The following is a 16,314-nucleotide window of genomic DNA, read 5'->3' as shown; positions in this document are numbered from 1 at the left end:
AAGTAGGGAGGGAGAGAGAGAAAGAATAGATGGAGACAGGGAAAGAAATCTAATAGATCACCTGGTGTATCTAAATATAATGAGAGATTTATAGTTCTGTCAGCGAATTTGGGGATGAACTGTTGATATTCATATAGAAAATTAAGCGGACAAAAAAGAATAATCCAATCATTAACACCTGGGAAAACAAAGGTTCTAGCAGAAAGGACATTAATCATAGTATAATATGTGGCTTAACCATAAATAATAAATACATAATCATAATAATATAAACATTGAATATTATTTTAACCAAGTATCATCATATAATTTAAAAATAAGATATGGAAAAGGAAGAGTATATTTAAAAAGATAAAGGCTTATATTTTATAGTAAAAAGTCAAAAGATAAAATCTGAAACTAAAAATTCAAGAAATAACAGTATAAGAATATTGTTTAGAAAGATGAAAGCAAATACCAGAATAAACAACTAAAAAACTTAGAAGTGGTCATCATATCTGAAAAGTGAGACATAAGAAGGGGGATCATGGAGAATAAAGTGCTGTTTTTTCTTTAAAAGTCTTGTCATACTAGTTTGCTTTTAACAAGTTTTTGTAGCACTAGGTAAAAAGTAAAGCTCAACTGAAAAAACAGTACTTATAGATATCCATAATACCAACTGTTGGGCCTGTATTTTAAAAGTCAAACAAAAGTACTATGGTATATAAAAAATCTTAAAGTGCTTAAATTACAACATGTTTATGAGTATATAGATCTTTATTCATTTAAAGTTAAAATCTTATTTGAGCAACTAAATGGGACATAGTGTTAGAAAAGAGCATAATAAAAATCTCAAAAATCATAATTTTTACAACCATTGTTGACTTTATCATCTTTTTTCCCTTTTTTTTAAATTGAGGTGTAACTGACAAACACAAGTTGACTTTATCATCTTTTTTTTCCCCCTTTTTTTAAATTGAAGTATAACTGACAAACACAATTGTAAGATATATAAAGTGCTCACTGTGGTGATTTGATACATGTATACATGGTGAAAGTATTCTCATCATCTAGGTAACATATCTAATACTTCACATATTTATCTTTTTATGTTGAGAATTCTTTTTAATAATTATCCTGGCTATTTTTTTAATTTTTTATTTTTTATTGAGGTATGACTTTATCTTCTTAACCTTGTGTTACTAATTTCACCCAAACTAAGAAGCCATTTTATGTGTTCTAAGCACGTCTTGTACTTGATATGACTTTCTAATTAAAAATGCACTCTATTTTAGGATTAAAAAAATAACCTTTCATTTCAGAGCTCATCAGTGGTAGAATGGCCTTATTTCTTACTACATACTTGCTCGAATAATGATCCAACAACAGAAAAATGGGCAGCAGTTTCATCAAGATAGTCTTCTAATAGAGTATGAAATTAGATAAAATGTCTTCTAACTTACACTCTCTCTCACAACATATCAGTTTCTCATTTTTTCATTTGACCATGTAACTCTTTAAGACCTGAGTATTAAAACTGTGCATTACAACTTGTCAAGAAAATATTAAGAAATATGTTAAGATGACAAATTGAGCACACCCATATCTTCTCTCCCTTTCAAGACTCCATTAAAATTGTAGAGTTGAACAAATAAGTCCAGTTCCTCAATGATCAGAGAACACAGCAAACCTGGAACAGTGTTTATGGGAGAAATGCACACAGATAGGAACAATAGCAGGCTCACAGTTCCCTGTTGCCCATTACAGAGCTAAAAATGTAAATGGTTAGTTATGTGATATAGGTACCCGCTCGGAAAGAAAAAATAATGGGGTAAGAATTGCAATGACTTACCAAAGTACCTGTATTACACATGCTTATTTAAATTTTTAATTTAAAAATCAGTACAGTTCAATTTTAGAAAAGCTGAGATGAGAAAATGAAATGGTCCACACACATTTTCTTTGAAAAGTTCAGTTCAAAGTCCCAGTTCAAAAGATTTGATTTTTCCCAAAAGGGTACCAAATCAAATCATGATAAACCTATTTGAATATGTCAAAAGCATTTCAAATATAGTATATATCTACAGCAGAATTCTGTCATCCTTAACCTGCTCTCCTTTTCTAGATCATACCCATATCCCATCTGTGTCTAGTAGAAGAAAATCTAGTAGAAGAGGCAGTAATATGAAGGATTTTACCTATCACAAAAAAAGATAATTCACATAACAATTAATCAGAACAACTAGAAGATATTATTTATTACTCATCATCACTATTTAACAGAATAATAAGAATGGGGGCATAAGAAAGTCAAGAGTGTAGCGAAATAGACACTAAGACACTTTTGGTGTGAATACAAATTGGGTAAGCATCTCTAAAGAGCAGTTTGGCAACAAGTACCAGAATCTTTCTTTAAATGCCTACTTTTGGCCAGAAATGTCATATCTAGGCATTTTTCCCAAGGAAATAACTAGTCAAGTATTTAAAGATGCATGTACAAGGAAGCAAGCAACATAGTTTGTAATCATGAATAATTACAAATAATCTAAATATCCTACAGTGTGGACAATAAAATAATGATGTAGCTGGCTAAACATACAAACATCAACATGGAAATATCTTTAAGAATAGCGTAAATGGGGGAGGAGGCAGAAACATTTATAGATCTGTTAACTTATGGAAAAAAGTAGCTTTATTAAAAGTATGTATCTAAAAAAAAAAAAGTATGTAGTGTTTCTCCAAGTAATATGTATCACTATTTTTAAAGACAGACAACGTCCCCATACATTCTGATAAAAAAGATCTAGAGCAAAGTTTGGAAACGTGAACTCTCAACATGCCCCCTCCCTACACACACACACACACACAGGCACTCTCAACTGGGTAATCCTGGTGCAAGTGTTCTGCAGAGTACCCTTTGAAAAATAGTGTATTAACATATCTTGGGAAAGAGTGTATGTGCAAAATAAAAGAATAATGAAATAGGAATCTACATTCTGGAACTGATGTTGAATTAGGAAGAATAAGACACAAAAGAAGACAATGAAATATAATATTTCCACTCAATGGACTAATAAGCAAACATTAAAATAATGATATTTCCTTCTGGAATGATGAAAATGTTCTGTATTAGATAGTGGTGATGGTTGCACATCATGAATGTAGTGGAAGCCCCTGCAGTGTATGTACACTTTAATGGTTAAAATGGTGAATATTATATTATGTGAATTTACCTCTATAAAACAAAAACAGAAAAATTGTCATGTACATAGTTAAAACTGCAAGGAAGTATGTAAGTATAAGGGAAAAGACAGAATAGAAATACAAAAAAAAGGGCTTATTTGGTGGGTTGAGTGGTTTTTTTCTATTTTTTCAGTATTTTTATTAACATTATTATATTGTTTTCATAACAAAAAAGAGGATGATGGGATACCTTTATTAACAGCCGAAGATAGTTTGCATCCAATGTGGGAAGGGTGGTCCTCCTTAAGTGCAATTGAAGTGTCATTATCTTTTGAGAAGATAGATACTGGAATAAAGAAAAACAAAAATTATCCACCACAATATATTCAGTATCTGACATCTCATAGGCCTTTGATACTCAATTCACAACTTTCCCCTAGTGTTGCCTTTCTCTAGTATCATGTACACACTTCTAGATCTACATGCCACTGAGTCAGAGACTAACAAAGAATATATAAGGGGAACAAAATCTAGTAAGAACACTGAGCTGATATAACAAATTATAGTCTTGAATCCACCACTAATTAGCTACGTGATCTTGGGCAAACCACTCATGGGCCACAGTTTCCTGTCTGTAAATAAGGGGACTGGGCTAGCTTTAACATTTCTTCTGGCATTAAAATTCTGATTTATTAAAATTCCAGGGGAAAAAAAAAACAAAAAGATTCAAAATAAGTTTTGATTTGCTGTAAAAGAACAAAGAAATGCCATATTGCTCCAAAACACATACTGCATCCCCTATCCCCCATCAGTATTCAGCCTCTGAAAGTGGCATCAAGAAAGGTTTTTAGTGAAAGCTACAGATAATTGCCTTCTACATCCAAATTAGCTTAATAAAAACTATCAATAAAAAAAACAGAATTTAAGTGTGGCATGGAGGAGGAGGCAATCAGAATCACATGGGACCTCTACAAAGTAAAATGTCCATGGTTTCAAATCAACATTTTATGGTATACTGTCATGAATGGTAATATATTTGTCATAATTGGGTTGGATATATATACATTATATTTCTTTTTCCCTTACTCTCCACTCACTGCATTAAATGGCAATGCTCAAGAGCTAACTTTGGAAAAGAACTCATTTGGAAATTCACACTTTTTGGAAAAAAAATCTATAGTAATTTTGATCTCTTGGCTCATTTTAGCAATATGCTAAATATTTTTAAAAGCAATTTCACTTTTTGAAAAGCCCACATTAATTCAAATAAGCTGAAAATTAAATGTTAAATGTAGGTATTTCACTTTTGAAATGTTGCTAAGAAAATTTAATCACAATTGTTCTTACCAATTACACACTAACTTTGTAATAGATTCTTTTCCTTTGTAGTCTTCCTTTCCTCTTACCAAAAAACAAAAACTCTCAGTAGAATTTTTCGTTGAACTATTTTAACCATAATCCATTCTCATTACTGTCAATCTTTGAAGCAAGTGAAGAGAATTCTTAAAAGGGGAAGTTAAGGAAGAGTAAGAACTTTTCATAAACATCATCATTCAACTGCACAGAAGAAAGGAATAAAAAAAGACTTCAAGGTATAACCAATAAAATATTAAGAGTAAATTATAGGTTATCTCAGAGCACATGAAGAAGTTACGAATAAGCTAAAAAGACAAAACTTTTTTTCTTCTTGCATAGTAGGAAAAGTTCATACATATAAAATTGATGTGTGAACGTCAGGAATAATTTTGCTCCCATATAATATTTTTCCCGACATAGTATTCACAGAGAAATTGAGACCACTAGTGTAGCTCTGCCAAATTAAAAACAGACAAAATTTCTAAAAGCAAAATCTCAAATTAGATAAAACTTACTCTTTCACTTCTCAAGTATTTTGCTCCCCTTCCACAATTACATTTGTTTAGACACTTAGCACCTTAATTTAGTTAAGAGAAACTGTATTTAAAAGTTTCGGGAAAACTCAGACAACTATCAAGTGGGGTCACTTAACATCTGGATGTTCAAAGGGCAAAAATCTTTCTTCCTGCCTTAATAAGAAATGTAAAATTATGAGAAAGACGGTGACGTTTCCATGAAATTTAAATCAGTAAAAGGCTGCCTATTGTTTTTCCCAAATCTTCCGTCAACAGAACTTTCTGCCTATGAGGGGCCTCGTGCTATGGGTGGGAGTGCGCAGGCGCTCAGGAATTAGCGCGCCAAACCGCCAGCCCTCGGCCAATCTCTTCGCCTCAGTTCTCTGAGGTGGGCGAGGCTCTGAGGTAGGTACGGGCCTACCCAGTTCTGAGAACTTTGACGAAATAACTGTAATATAGCACCAGGCGCAGTAGCTACACTTAGCATGGAAGGAAACGAATGGCATTTAAAGGTAAAATGCAGACCTAATGTGCAGAACTTTGTTCTCAGACTACCTCCAAGGCTCCCCACCACTTGAGACCGCACTCAGGGTAGATTTCTTCCAGTTGGGCTCGGCGACGAAGGGGTCACTGGGGAGAGAAAAATGAGCGTAGACTGCGTGGGCAGGAGCCTGGGAGAGGCGAGCCTACGGGCCACCTCACGCCTCCCCTCAAACCTCCCTCTCATTCCGCGTAAGAAAGAGCTCCACACGAGGCCAACGCGGGAAACGCAGCCGGAGACTCGTCCCCTGACCGAAATGCAGAAATTTTCCAGAGCGCGGGCCCGCAGCACTGAGCGAGACTGATCTTTGTTTCACAGCTCTCGGTGACCTAATGAAGAAGCGGGAGGGCAAAAATCAGGTCAGCGACCAAAATCCAAGTAGGGTTGCGATTTTCTGAGCGCAGGGAAGGGGAGGGTTTCTAAGACCCTTCTTTAAAGGCGTTTACTTAAACCACTTAAGGGAGTTACCATTATTTCCTTGTGTTCACGAAACAGTTCTAACAAATTGAGCACTGCCGCTTCTCACAGAGCGGAGCTCGGGGAGGTCGTGGGCCCCTCCCACACGTGGGTGTGGTGCGCGTGCGCACAGTTGTTTTTACACTAAAGTGTCCCCGCCTTTCTCTCCTCCCCGTGGCAGCGATGGCCGAGTGGTTAAGGCGTTGGACTTGAAATCCAATGGGGTCTCCCCGCGCAGGTTCGAACCCTGCTCGCTGCGGAAGCTGGTGGCTGTTTTGTTTTTTTCCTTTCCCCTTTCAATAAATGCCATCAAATGACAATCCTTATTCTTCCCGCATTATTTCCCACATCTGCCGGCTAAACGGCCCCAGAATCTAGTGTGTCAAAGAAGAGCAAATAAATGTCAGTGCTGCAAACATACACTAATGGGAAAAGTCTCCCCTCACCCTAAACAGTAAGCTAACAGTTTTAGAATCTTGTTCCTCAACGAGAAGATCAAGTTCACAAAATAAAACTAAAATGAATAGAAATATTGGCAGATTTTTTCAGGCTATCACAGCCTGAATAATGCTACCTTTCCTTTAATCCCACAATCCTTTCAACGGTTCCCCCACCCGATACACGATCTTGAGGCTTTTCCCTCAAGACTCCAGCTTTTTCACGCCTTACGATACAGAGCAGTTCAGCCTGTCGCTGTGCATTGGCATTGTTGTGCCCAGCAATCCAAGAGCCCCCTTACAAGGCAGTGGAGGTTATAAATACGGTATCAAAGTCTCCTTCCCCCCGCCAAGTAATTCTCTACCCACTTCTCTTAATAGAAGATAAATCCTGAAACTTCCCAGAGTTCAAAATTGTTTAATGTAGATAGACCAAAGGGAATTTTTTTTGAAAATTGTAATCAGTTGATCTGTTAGGCAAATGCTGAACTCATAATCATCCCTCCACTTCCAAATCCAGGTCCTTCTCCATGTTCTTCCAGTGTGTGGCATCCCAGTTTGCGGCATCTCCAGACATGGGGCAGGACACACCCACTTGGAGTCATCCTGATTATTTCTGTTCTTCACCTCATTTTCTATCCAATCCAAGTGCCACTGATCTTACCCCTAAATATGCTCAGAATCCACTCTGTTCCAAATCTACCACTGCCACCCAGTCTAAATCAACATCACCTCTCATCACAACCGCTTCTCAGCCTCCTGTCTCCCCCAACAATTCTTCCTCCCCTTTAATCTATTGTCCAGAAAATTTTTTTAAAATTTAATGCACATTTGGTCTAATAACTCTCCTCCTGAAAACCTTTCTGGGTATTCTCGCGTGCTCTTATAATAAAGACTAAAATTCCTAGAACAACCCCACAGCTTCCCATGATCTTGCCAGCATACCTGTTGGGCCTCTCCCACTCATCCTCTGGCAAGATGTACTGTCCTTTCTTTTAGATCCTTAAAGAGATCAAACTCTTTCTCTCCTTAGGAATTTTACACGTGTTCCAGTGTAATCCTCTCATCATATGGGTCAGGTCACCTTCTTATGTGATTTCATAGCATTTTAATCTTTTTCTTCACAACATTTATCACACTATGTGATACGTTAGTGTGAATATTTGCTTAATTTCTCACTGAATGTGAACACATGGGGTGGGTTGTCTGTGTATGTTTGTGTGTGTGTATTTAACCACTAAATCTCCCTATCTGGTACTTAGTGGGCCCTCAGTAAATAATTTTGTTGAATGAATTTTGTGGTTGGGAAGGTCAGAGAGCAAGAGGTCTCACAATACCTGAAGAAATGGGAGGCAGAGACGCCAATAAGGGTGGGCAGACTGTTTTTCTTCATCGTTTGGGTATTGAGTCAAAACTGCCCTGACCACAGAGATCAGCATGAATATTGCAGTTGAACCATCTGATATATTGCAGCACTGTTTAGCATGATTTATGAGGCTGTTATATTGTGTTTTTTATTTGTTTGTTTTTATCTTTTAATATATTTTTATTGAAGTATAGTCAGTTTTCAATGTTGTGTCAAAATCTGGTGTACAGCACTTCAGTCATATAGAAACATACATATATTCATTTTCATATTCTTTTTAACCATAAGTTACTACAAGATATTAAATATAGTTCCCTGTGCTATACAGTATAAACTTGTTATTTATCTATTTTATATATTGGTCAGTATCTGCAAATCTTGAACTCCCAATTTATCCCTTCCCACTCCCTTCCCCCAATAGTAACCATAAGTTTGTTTTCTATGTCTGTGAGTCTGTTTCTGTTTTATAAATAAATTCATTTGTGTCTTTTTTTTAAGATTCCACATATAAGTGATATCATATGGTATTTTTCTTTCTCTTTCTGGCTTACTTCACTTAAAATGACATACTTCAGGTCCATCCGTATTGCTGCAAATGGCATTATTTTATTCTTTTTATGGCTGAGTAGTATTCCATTGTAGAAATATACCACAACTTTATCTAGTCATCTGTCGATGGACATTTAGGTTATTTCCATGTCTTGGCTATTGTAAGTAGTGCTGCTATGAACATTGGGGTGCATGTATCTTTTCCAGTTAGAGTTCCCTCTGAATATATGTCCATAAGTGGGATTGCTGGACCATATGGTAACTCTATTTTTAGTCTTTTGAGGAATCTCCATACTGTTTTCCATAATGGCTGCACCAAACTACACTCCCACCAACAGCGTAGGAGGGTTCCCTTTTCTCCACACCCTCTCCAGCATTTATTGTTTATGGACTTCTGAATGATGGCCATCCTGACTGGTGTGAGGTGATACCTCCTAGTTTTCATTTGCGTTTCTCTGATAAAGTGATATTGAGCATTTTTTCATGTGCCTATTAGTCATTTGTATATCTTCATAGGAGAATTGCTTGTTTAGGTCTTCTGACCATTTTTGGATTGGGTTGTTTGTTTTTTTCTTATTAAGTTGTATGAGCTGTTTATATATTTTGGAAATTAAGCCTTTGTCAGTCTCATCTTTTGCAAATATTTTCTTCCATTCCATAGGTTGTCATTTTGTTTTGCTTATGATTTCCTTTGCTGTGCAAAGGCTTATAAGTTTAATTAGGTCCTATTTGTTTACTTTTGCTTTTATTTCTAATGCCCTAGAAGAACATTGCTGAGGTTTATGTCAGAGTATGTTTTGCCTATGTTTTCTTCTAAGAGGTTTATAGTGTCTTGTCCTATGTTTAAGTCTTTAAGCCATTTTGAGTTTATTTTTGTGTATGGTGTGAGGGGGTATTCTAACTTCATTGATTTATATGCAGCTGTCCAGTTTTCCCAACACCATTTGCTGAAGAGATGTTATTTTAACACATCATGTTCATTGTAAAGGGGTTTCATCCCCAGAGGTTTCATTAATGGAGGCACTGTGTAGTAAGGCAGGGAAAAAGAGATTGGGAGATAGGGCTGGCCTAGGACATGTGTAAAGATTTTATTCCAAGTCACCTCTGGCCTTGACAAGCCCCCCATGCCCACCTTTGAAAGCATGCCTCCCCAGTGTGCCCTTTTCCCCAGGAACATCTGGTCTCAGGCCCTCTCTAAATGCTGGAATGAAAACAACTAATAATGATACCCAAGTCTTAGCCCCTCCAGGGGTTAAAGAGACAAAAGCTCTGACACTGGAATTTTCAGGTCAGATGACTTGTTCTAGCCGAAGCAATGAATGAGAAAACTTAGCTCAGCTCTTGTTCTAATGACTAGTTTTCCTTCCCAACCTACATGAAGTTACTCAGTCAAGCTCACCTAAGCTGGTAGATGCCACAGGAAATTCATTATTTTTTATTTCTTCCCACTACCCTGCCCCCACATCTACTCATCAGTCCTAGGTCTAGAGACACTGCTTCATGGATTGAATCCTGAGCCTAAAGAGTAGCTGTGATGGACTTAGATTCACCTTAGCTGCTTTGTCTGGTACTACACTGCCAGGGGAAGCATGAGTGAGTAAAACCAGGTTTTCATAGGTATGTCCAGGCCATTCCGAGGACTCCAGTGACATAGAACATGGCCCTGGGCTTTATGCTCTTAATACTCTCTGCTGCCTGAGGTTAGGGATGGAGAAGAGTCAGGGATTGGTGAGCTTCTCACTCAAGTGGTAAGTAGGGCATAGCCCCAGCCTGGTCAGCTCATCAATCCCCTGGCCCCAGCCAGTGATCTCAGACTCTCTGTTCTTCCACATCACATTTGTCCCCAAACACTTTGGGGGCATATGTTTCCCTCCCAAACACATTCATTTAAGACAAGATTCTCAGAGTATTTGTCCAGCAAAGGAATTTTAGACATATTTTACCTGACACACAAGTCATTACAAAAGATGTAAGTAAATAGAGTATCCATACAGTCCAGATGTTAAGACATACACATCAGTGGAGTAGGACTGTTAGTGTTCTGAAATAATATGTATTAGGGTATTGGACACAGATATGCCACAATTCTTTTGGGTACACACCTCTAGTAGAGAGGTCAGCAAACTTTCTCTATAAAAAGTCAGCTAGTAAATATTTTAGGCTTTGTAGGCCATGTGGTTTCTGTTGCACCTACTCAGCTCTGCCTTTGCAGCATGAAAGAAGCCATAAACAAATGAGTACGGCCGTGTTCCAATAAAACTCTACACAAGCAGGCTGGATTTGGCCCACAAGCTGTAGTTCACCATTGCCTGCTCTAGAGGACTCTCCTCAGTATAAAAAAAAAAAAAAAAAAAAGGTCTTTCCAAGTTATAACTGTTAAGATATGATGAATTGGGACACTATTAAGAGGCTAGTTAACATTTCACTAGTTCTTTCTCATTTATACTTATCTGTGAAATCTTACAATTTCCATTAACATAAAGATTTCAAGAAAAGACATCAGTAAAAATGCATCAGACAAAATTCAAAGTGAAAGTTTTCTAAGATCATTTCATCTCAATACATCAGAATGGTCTAGAAACTTCTGGAGTTCTCTCTTGCACATTATGCTTGTCAGCTCCACTCACCAGCGAGACTGATGGGGTACAGACCCTGGAAATACTTGCTTATTTTCTCCTCTTTCTGTAGTTTGCCATGTAGGCTACTGCTCTGAAAATTCGAAGTTACTGCTACTGTAAACAAAGCCCTTCAGCCTTTGAGCATCTTAAGGTGTGGTTTGAGTCCAGGTTTGCAAGTTCATTCGTGAAGTACCACGAGGGAGTAGAAGAATAGGGGTTTTGAAGTCAGAGTGACCAGGCTTCAAATCCTTGCTTCTTCCCTTTCTTGCTGTGTAACTTTGGGCAGGTTACTCAACCTTCCTGAGCCTTAGTTTCCTTATCTGCTAAGTGGTAATAATCATTACTTCTACTTCTTGGCATGGTAAGAGGCATTTTCCAAACTCTAACCACAGGCCAGGCACTATGATAAGTGCTTCATATACATTGTTTCATTTAACCCTCAAAACAGGCCACAGCTAGTTACCAGTGAGGAACTGAGGATGGGATCTCATGCTATTGCTTCTCTCCCCCTTTCCCCAGAGTTGGTCTCTCATAGCAGTGTCTAGGACTAATTTGAAGGAGCCAGCGGGCAGGGATGAAAGAGGCTATTCGATTCATGTCATTGGCATGGAATTATTTTTGTTCTGTTGTCTCTGTCAGCTGAACAAAGCAGAGAACCAGTTCCCAGGGAGTTGAGGTGCAAAGCTGTCCAGGGTTGGCTTTGGCCGAGGATGTGTCTGGGGCTGTGTGAGGCCTTCTCTTAGAAAAGCTACTCTGACATTCCCTTACATGGGCTTTTTCCCCCCCGATGCCCCTTATAGCTCATTAGTGATTTCACAAATATAATTTCCCAGCCTGTGTTACATTCCTCCTTCCAACTCCAGTCCACCCCAATTTTTAAAATATGTATATCAACTGTGTGATATGTGTCATGACCCCCTGATATGAGATATCCAATCCCTAGGAAGGAAAACCTGAATTGGAGGCCCCTCTCTCCTGGGTAAGTCTATCCGGCCACGATCATTGCCTCTTTCTAGACATCGATCTGACCAGTCTCCCCGGTGGATACCTTTGGCCAGCAGAGTAAAGGCAAATTCCTCAGTGTAGAGGTCCTAGCAAACTGCCAAGGCCCTTCATAATTTGGCCCTAAATTCTTTCTGACCTTCTCTCACACTCCTCCGCAGCATGACTCTATAATGGCAATTACATGGCTTACATTCTCTCACAGAACAGATTTACACACTGGCACCCCGGCTGTCCTTGACGGTTGATTTGGAATATACGCACCCAGCAACTTGCATGCACATGCACACGCATGCACACACGCCCCCCACCATCCTCCATACACACATATTTGAGGACATATACATGAATAAGTTTAAAATATGTCATGTAAGCAAAACTCAGGGTATGCTCCTCCCTATCTGTCCCATATTCAAGGAGTATTCCAGAAAGCCAGCAAGAATATCAGATATACTAGAGAGACGATCAAGAATTGAAACATCAAGAATTATATTTTAGAAGGGAGGGTACAGCTCAAGTGGTAGAGTGAATGCTTAGCATGCATGAGGTCCTGGGTACAATCCCCAATACTTCCATCAAAAAACTGAATAAATAAACCTAATTACCTCCTTCCTGCAAAAAGGAAAAAAAAATTTTTAAAGAATTATATTTTAAAGCAAGACAAATAAATCAGAGATTTTTTAAATTAAATCATATTGTTTTGCCTATTGAATGGGTAATATAGTCTCATGATTCAGAATCATAGGGGTTCCCACCTATCCCACTTTGTCCTCCTGCCACCATGGTCCTCTTCCTGGACCACCAGTTTTCAGTTTCTCATTTTTTCTTTCAATGCCTTCTTTATGCACAGACAAGAATATACATATTTTTATTCAAACGTTAACATACTATACACACTGTTCTGAACTTTGTTTCATTATTTTAAAAAAAATCCTGAACATCTTTCTATATAAAGAGTTTTCTCATTAAAAATGGCTTCTGCTAACTCAAATGCCTTCTCCAGATAGAGCTCACTCCCTCAGAAAGAATGGAATCTAATTTATTTAACCAAATCCATATTGATGACCATTAAAGTTGTTTCCAATCTTTTGATTTTACCAAGAAAAAAAAAAGTGCCTCAAAGAAAATCTTGTATATGTGACATTTTCTAAAGCAGGGATCTTAATCACAGTCATTCATTTTCATATACAATTTCAAGAAAGGGGTCAGCCCTTTGTGCAGGTATTAGGAATTGGCCACAAGAAATCACATGGTCAAACAGTTCTAAAAGCATAGTCTAACCTCAATAAAGCTGAAAATTAAATTAAATTAAATTAAATTAAAAGGTATAGTCTATACAAATACCCTAGAAAGAAAGGGGAAGCCTTCACTCTGCTAATCTATTCCATTTCCAAAGAAATGGAAGGGCCAGAAGTAAAAGTACTCATTTACCTTTTGACATCTCAAATGAGCCAGTTCTTAGAAACAGTCCCCTCCCTTCCTCCTTCTGTTTCCCCTCCCTTCTGCTTAACTCCATATTCTACTCAGTAACTATTGGGCTTCCTGGGATTTTTGTTAACAATTCGAGATGCTCCAGGAATAATTTCTGTGCCCACAGCCTCTGCTAACTCAAATACACTGAGTATAGTGCTCACCGCCTCTGGCTCATAAAAAGGACAGCAAGGACCGGAGTTACAAAGAATGCAGGTCTGGAGCCTTCCCTGTAGAATGACAATGGTTATTTGTAAGGCAAGGGAGTGATGGGAGGTCCATGAGACCCACTCTCAGTTAACTGCTTCTACTTGCAGAAACCTTTCAGGGGTGAGATATATGACTTGAAGAATTTCTTACAGTACCTACATTAATATGGTACAGTCCCAGCTCCCTTGCAAGACTGACCTGAGGGCAGATTCACTGTAGAAACAAATTTATTTCTTAAATACAGGCTAAGAGGCTCAGAGACACTTTTATCTATTGCTTTTCCTATTCCTGCTTTTTGCTATTAAAATTTGCCAATACATCGTACGGATCCACTTGTGACAATTTGATTTTGGTTTACACTCATCCAGGCTTGAAAAATGACCACAGCTCAGGCAAATTGATGCTTCCTGACCACTCATTTCTAAACACTCATTCCTGGCCATTCATTTTTCACACATATTAAAACATGCACCAGCTTTGAGTAGCACATTCTTCTAAATTACTCCATATTTTCCCCTACTGCTTTTTAAGCTTCATTTAAAAAAAAAAATTCTAACCATCCTTCTCAAGATTGTCTCTATAAAACAGCCATCACTGACTAGTCTGTATCTTCATATTTTAATTTTTCAGTTGTTCTTTTTTATTATCTATTACTATTACTACAGCATTCTCATTGGGGAAATGTTTGGCCACTGAGGAAATAAGGAGAGATTTTCATCAGTCAAAAACCAGTATTCAACTGAGTAAATTTAAGATTTAATTGGCTTTCTTCAAGAATTCTTGAATCGGGTAGCATCCCATCTAGTAAATAGAAAGGCAGTCTGAGGGGGTTGCACAACATGGAAGGTTTTTATAGGCAGAAGAAGGGTGGGGTAAGAAGGTATTAGCGAAAGAAAAGGTCGTTTCAGGCCAGGCCCTCCTCTTCTGGGGGAAGAGAACAGAGGGTCTTTATCCTGCAGATTACCTCACTAGTGCTGATCAGGAAATTTCAATGTGACTGTTTTAAAGGTCACATTTCTGGAAGGAGTTGAAACTGCAATTAAGTCTTGCTGTTTTAGGGGACAAATGACTCCATTTGGGGCTTTTTTTTTTTTTAACACATCTTTTCTGCTAAAACTCACTACACAGCTATAACATTTCCCAGTTACGACTCTTCTGCAATGTCACAGGTTTTAGTGCATGATATCCACTTTTTAAAAATAATAAAAGTATCAAACTGCTTGTATCTTTTCCAAAATGTAGGTTTCATTATTCAGGTATGGTGAGCACAACAGCTCAGGAGAAGATTTGCCAGTTACCAAGGGGAGGGGTTATGCCATGCGGGAGTTGGGGGCAGGGGAGAGGTAACGCAGGGAAGCTCTGAGTCTGTCCAGAAGTAGAGGAAGCAAGGGGGAAATGTGGGCTAGAGTCTTTATTTAGGTTTCCATGAGAAAGAGCAGGGGAGGCAGGGTAAACAGATTTAGGATTAGCTAGTTTGAATAATTTCAGCAGGCTCTGGGGTATATAAGGGTTGTTCCTTGTCTGGTATCTATCCCTGGGGTGATCAGGACAGGGGAATAATGACCTGAGTGTAAGAGGTACAGGAGGAGGTGGGGGTAGGGCCTCAGGAGTGGTTCTTTTGCATATAAAAAGCACGCCTGCAGGTGAGGTGTTTACAGTCTCCAGGAATTGGCTAGCCCTGGGAGAGACTGTCTCTCCTGAGTTAGTAAGGCCCCCGATGTCAAAGCATCAGAAATACAGAAAATAAAAAGGTATGATTAATACAGTGTCAGTAAGTACCTCAACAGGAAACAAGGCACACTCAATTTAGGACAATTTTATATTGGTTTAATAAAAAGACTATTTTCAAAGGTATGGAGAAGGTGTAGAAAAACCGTAAGGGACAGCAAAATGGTGCAAACAAAGGATGTCCCTCACCATCTGGCTTTACACGGACAAAGTCATTAGCCACTTCAGTCACTGACCTACAGTATACTTTGAAATGAATTCAGGACAAAGGATAGGATGAGGTACTCTGTGCTTTGGCAAAGTAGGCCCTTAGATAGTTGTTGCTGGTGATTAGGTTCTTGTCTCCTTGCAGAAACAATTCAGAGACGAGACATGCAGGTTAAGAAAGTAAAGTGGGGATATATTAAGGGATAGATCATACACTCTCAAGGAGAGCGCAGGCCAGCTCAGGTGAGCAGCTGCCCTGAGTTTCTTTGGTAAGTTCATTACATAGAGTGTAAAGATGAATGGGTAGAATATTCATTGAGGAAGGAAAGGTTTGGGGTCATAGTCTCTGATTTTTATCCCAACTCCATCTTCCCGAAGGGAGGAGGGATTTTTGTCCTTATTTAGTCTGTATCAGAAGTGTCATTGGGTCAGTGCGTGACGAGTACTTCTAATCTGCAAGGCTAATTTTATTGAAATGAGGGCATAATGAGCAAGAGGTTACATTCAGACACTGGAGATTCCTGCGTTTTCCCACCTTTGTTGGGCTGTAGGGCACTTGTCACCCCAAAATGTGTGATTTCTGATCAGCCCAGAGGTTCCTGATCTCCTCTGTATGCCAAGGGACCCCTGTTGTTTACATGATGTATGGTTTCCTGCATTTGATCCGTGCCCCTCCTTTTTGCCCAGTTCCTGCCAT

General features: G+C 38.3%; 1 protein-coding gene, 1 long non-coding RNA gene and 1 other non-coding gene across 3 annotated transcripts in view; 2 read left to right on the top strand and 1 right to left on the bottom strand.

The window, feature by feature from the left end:
• The window catches only part of CTNNA3 (catenin alpha 3), a 1,353,918-nt gene extending 1,348,266 nt beyond the window's left edge, over window positions 1–5,652 (bottom strand). The window contains exons 1-2 of the mRNA XM_031682182.2: window positions 5,559–5,652; window positions 3,413–3,508 (exon numbers count right to left, since the gene is read on the bottom strand). The gene's annotated coding sequence lies outside the window, so the exon portion shown is untranslated. The remainder of the gene's footprint in view (window positions 1–3,412; window positions 3,509–5,558) is intronic.
• On the top strand, window positions 5,406–6,350 carry LOC140699327 (uncharacterized). Its single transcript, XR_012077403.1, has 3 exons — window positions 5,406–5,545; window positions 5,775–5,933; window positions 6,212–6,350. It is a non-coding gene; the product is annotated as an uncharacterized lncRNA (long non-coding RNA).
• TRNAS-UGA (transfer RNA serine (anticodon UGA)) lies at window positions 6,208–6,289 on the top strand. The gene has a single exon. It is a non-coding gene; the product is annotated as a tRNA-Ser (tRNA).
• Window positions 6,351–16,314: the final 9,964 nt, after the last annotated feature.

The sequence above is a fragment of the Vicugna pacos genome, chromosome 11 (assembly GCF_048564905.1).
Source record: "Vicugna pacos chromosome 11, VicPac4, whole genome shotgun sequence".
NCBI lineage: Eukaryota > Metazoa > Chordata > Mammalia > Artiodactyla > Camelidae > Vicugna > Vicugna pacos.
The sequence above is the reverse complement of the archived record's forward strand: the minus strand, read 5'-3'. Positions and strand labels throughout refer to the sequence as shown.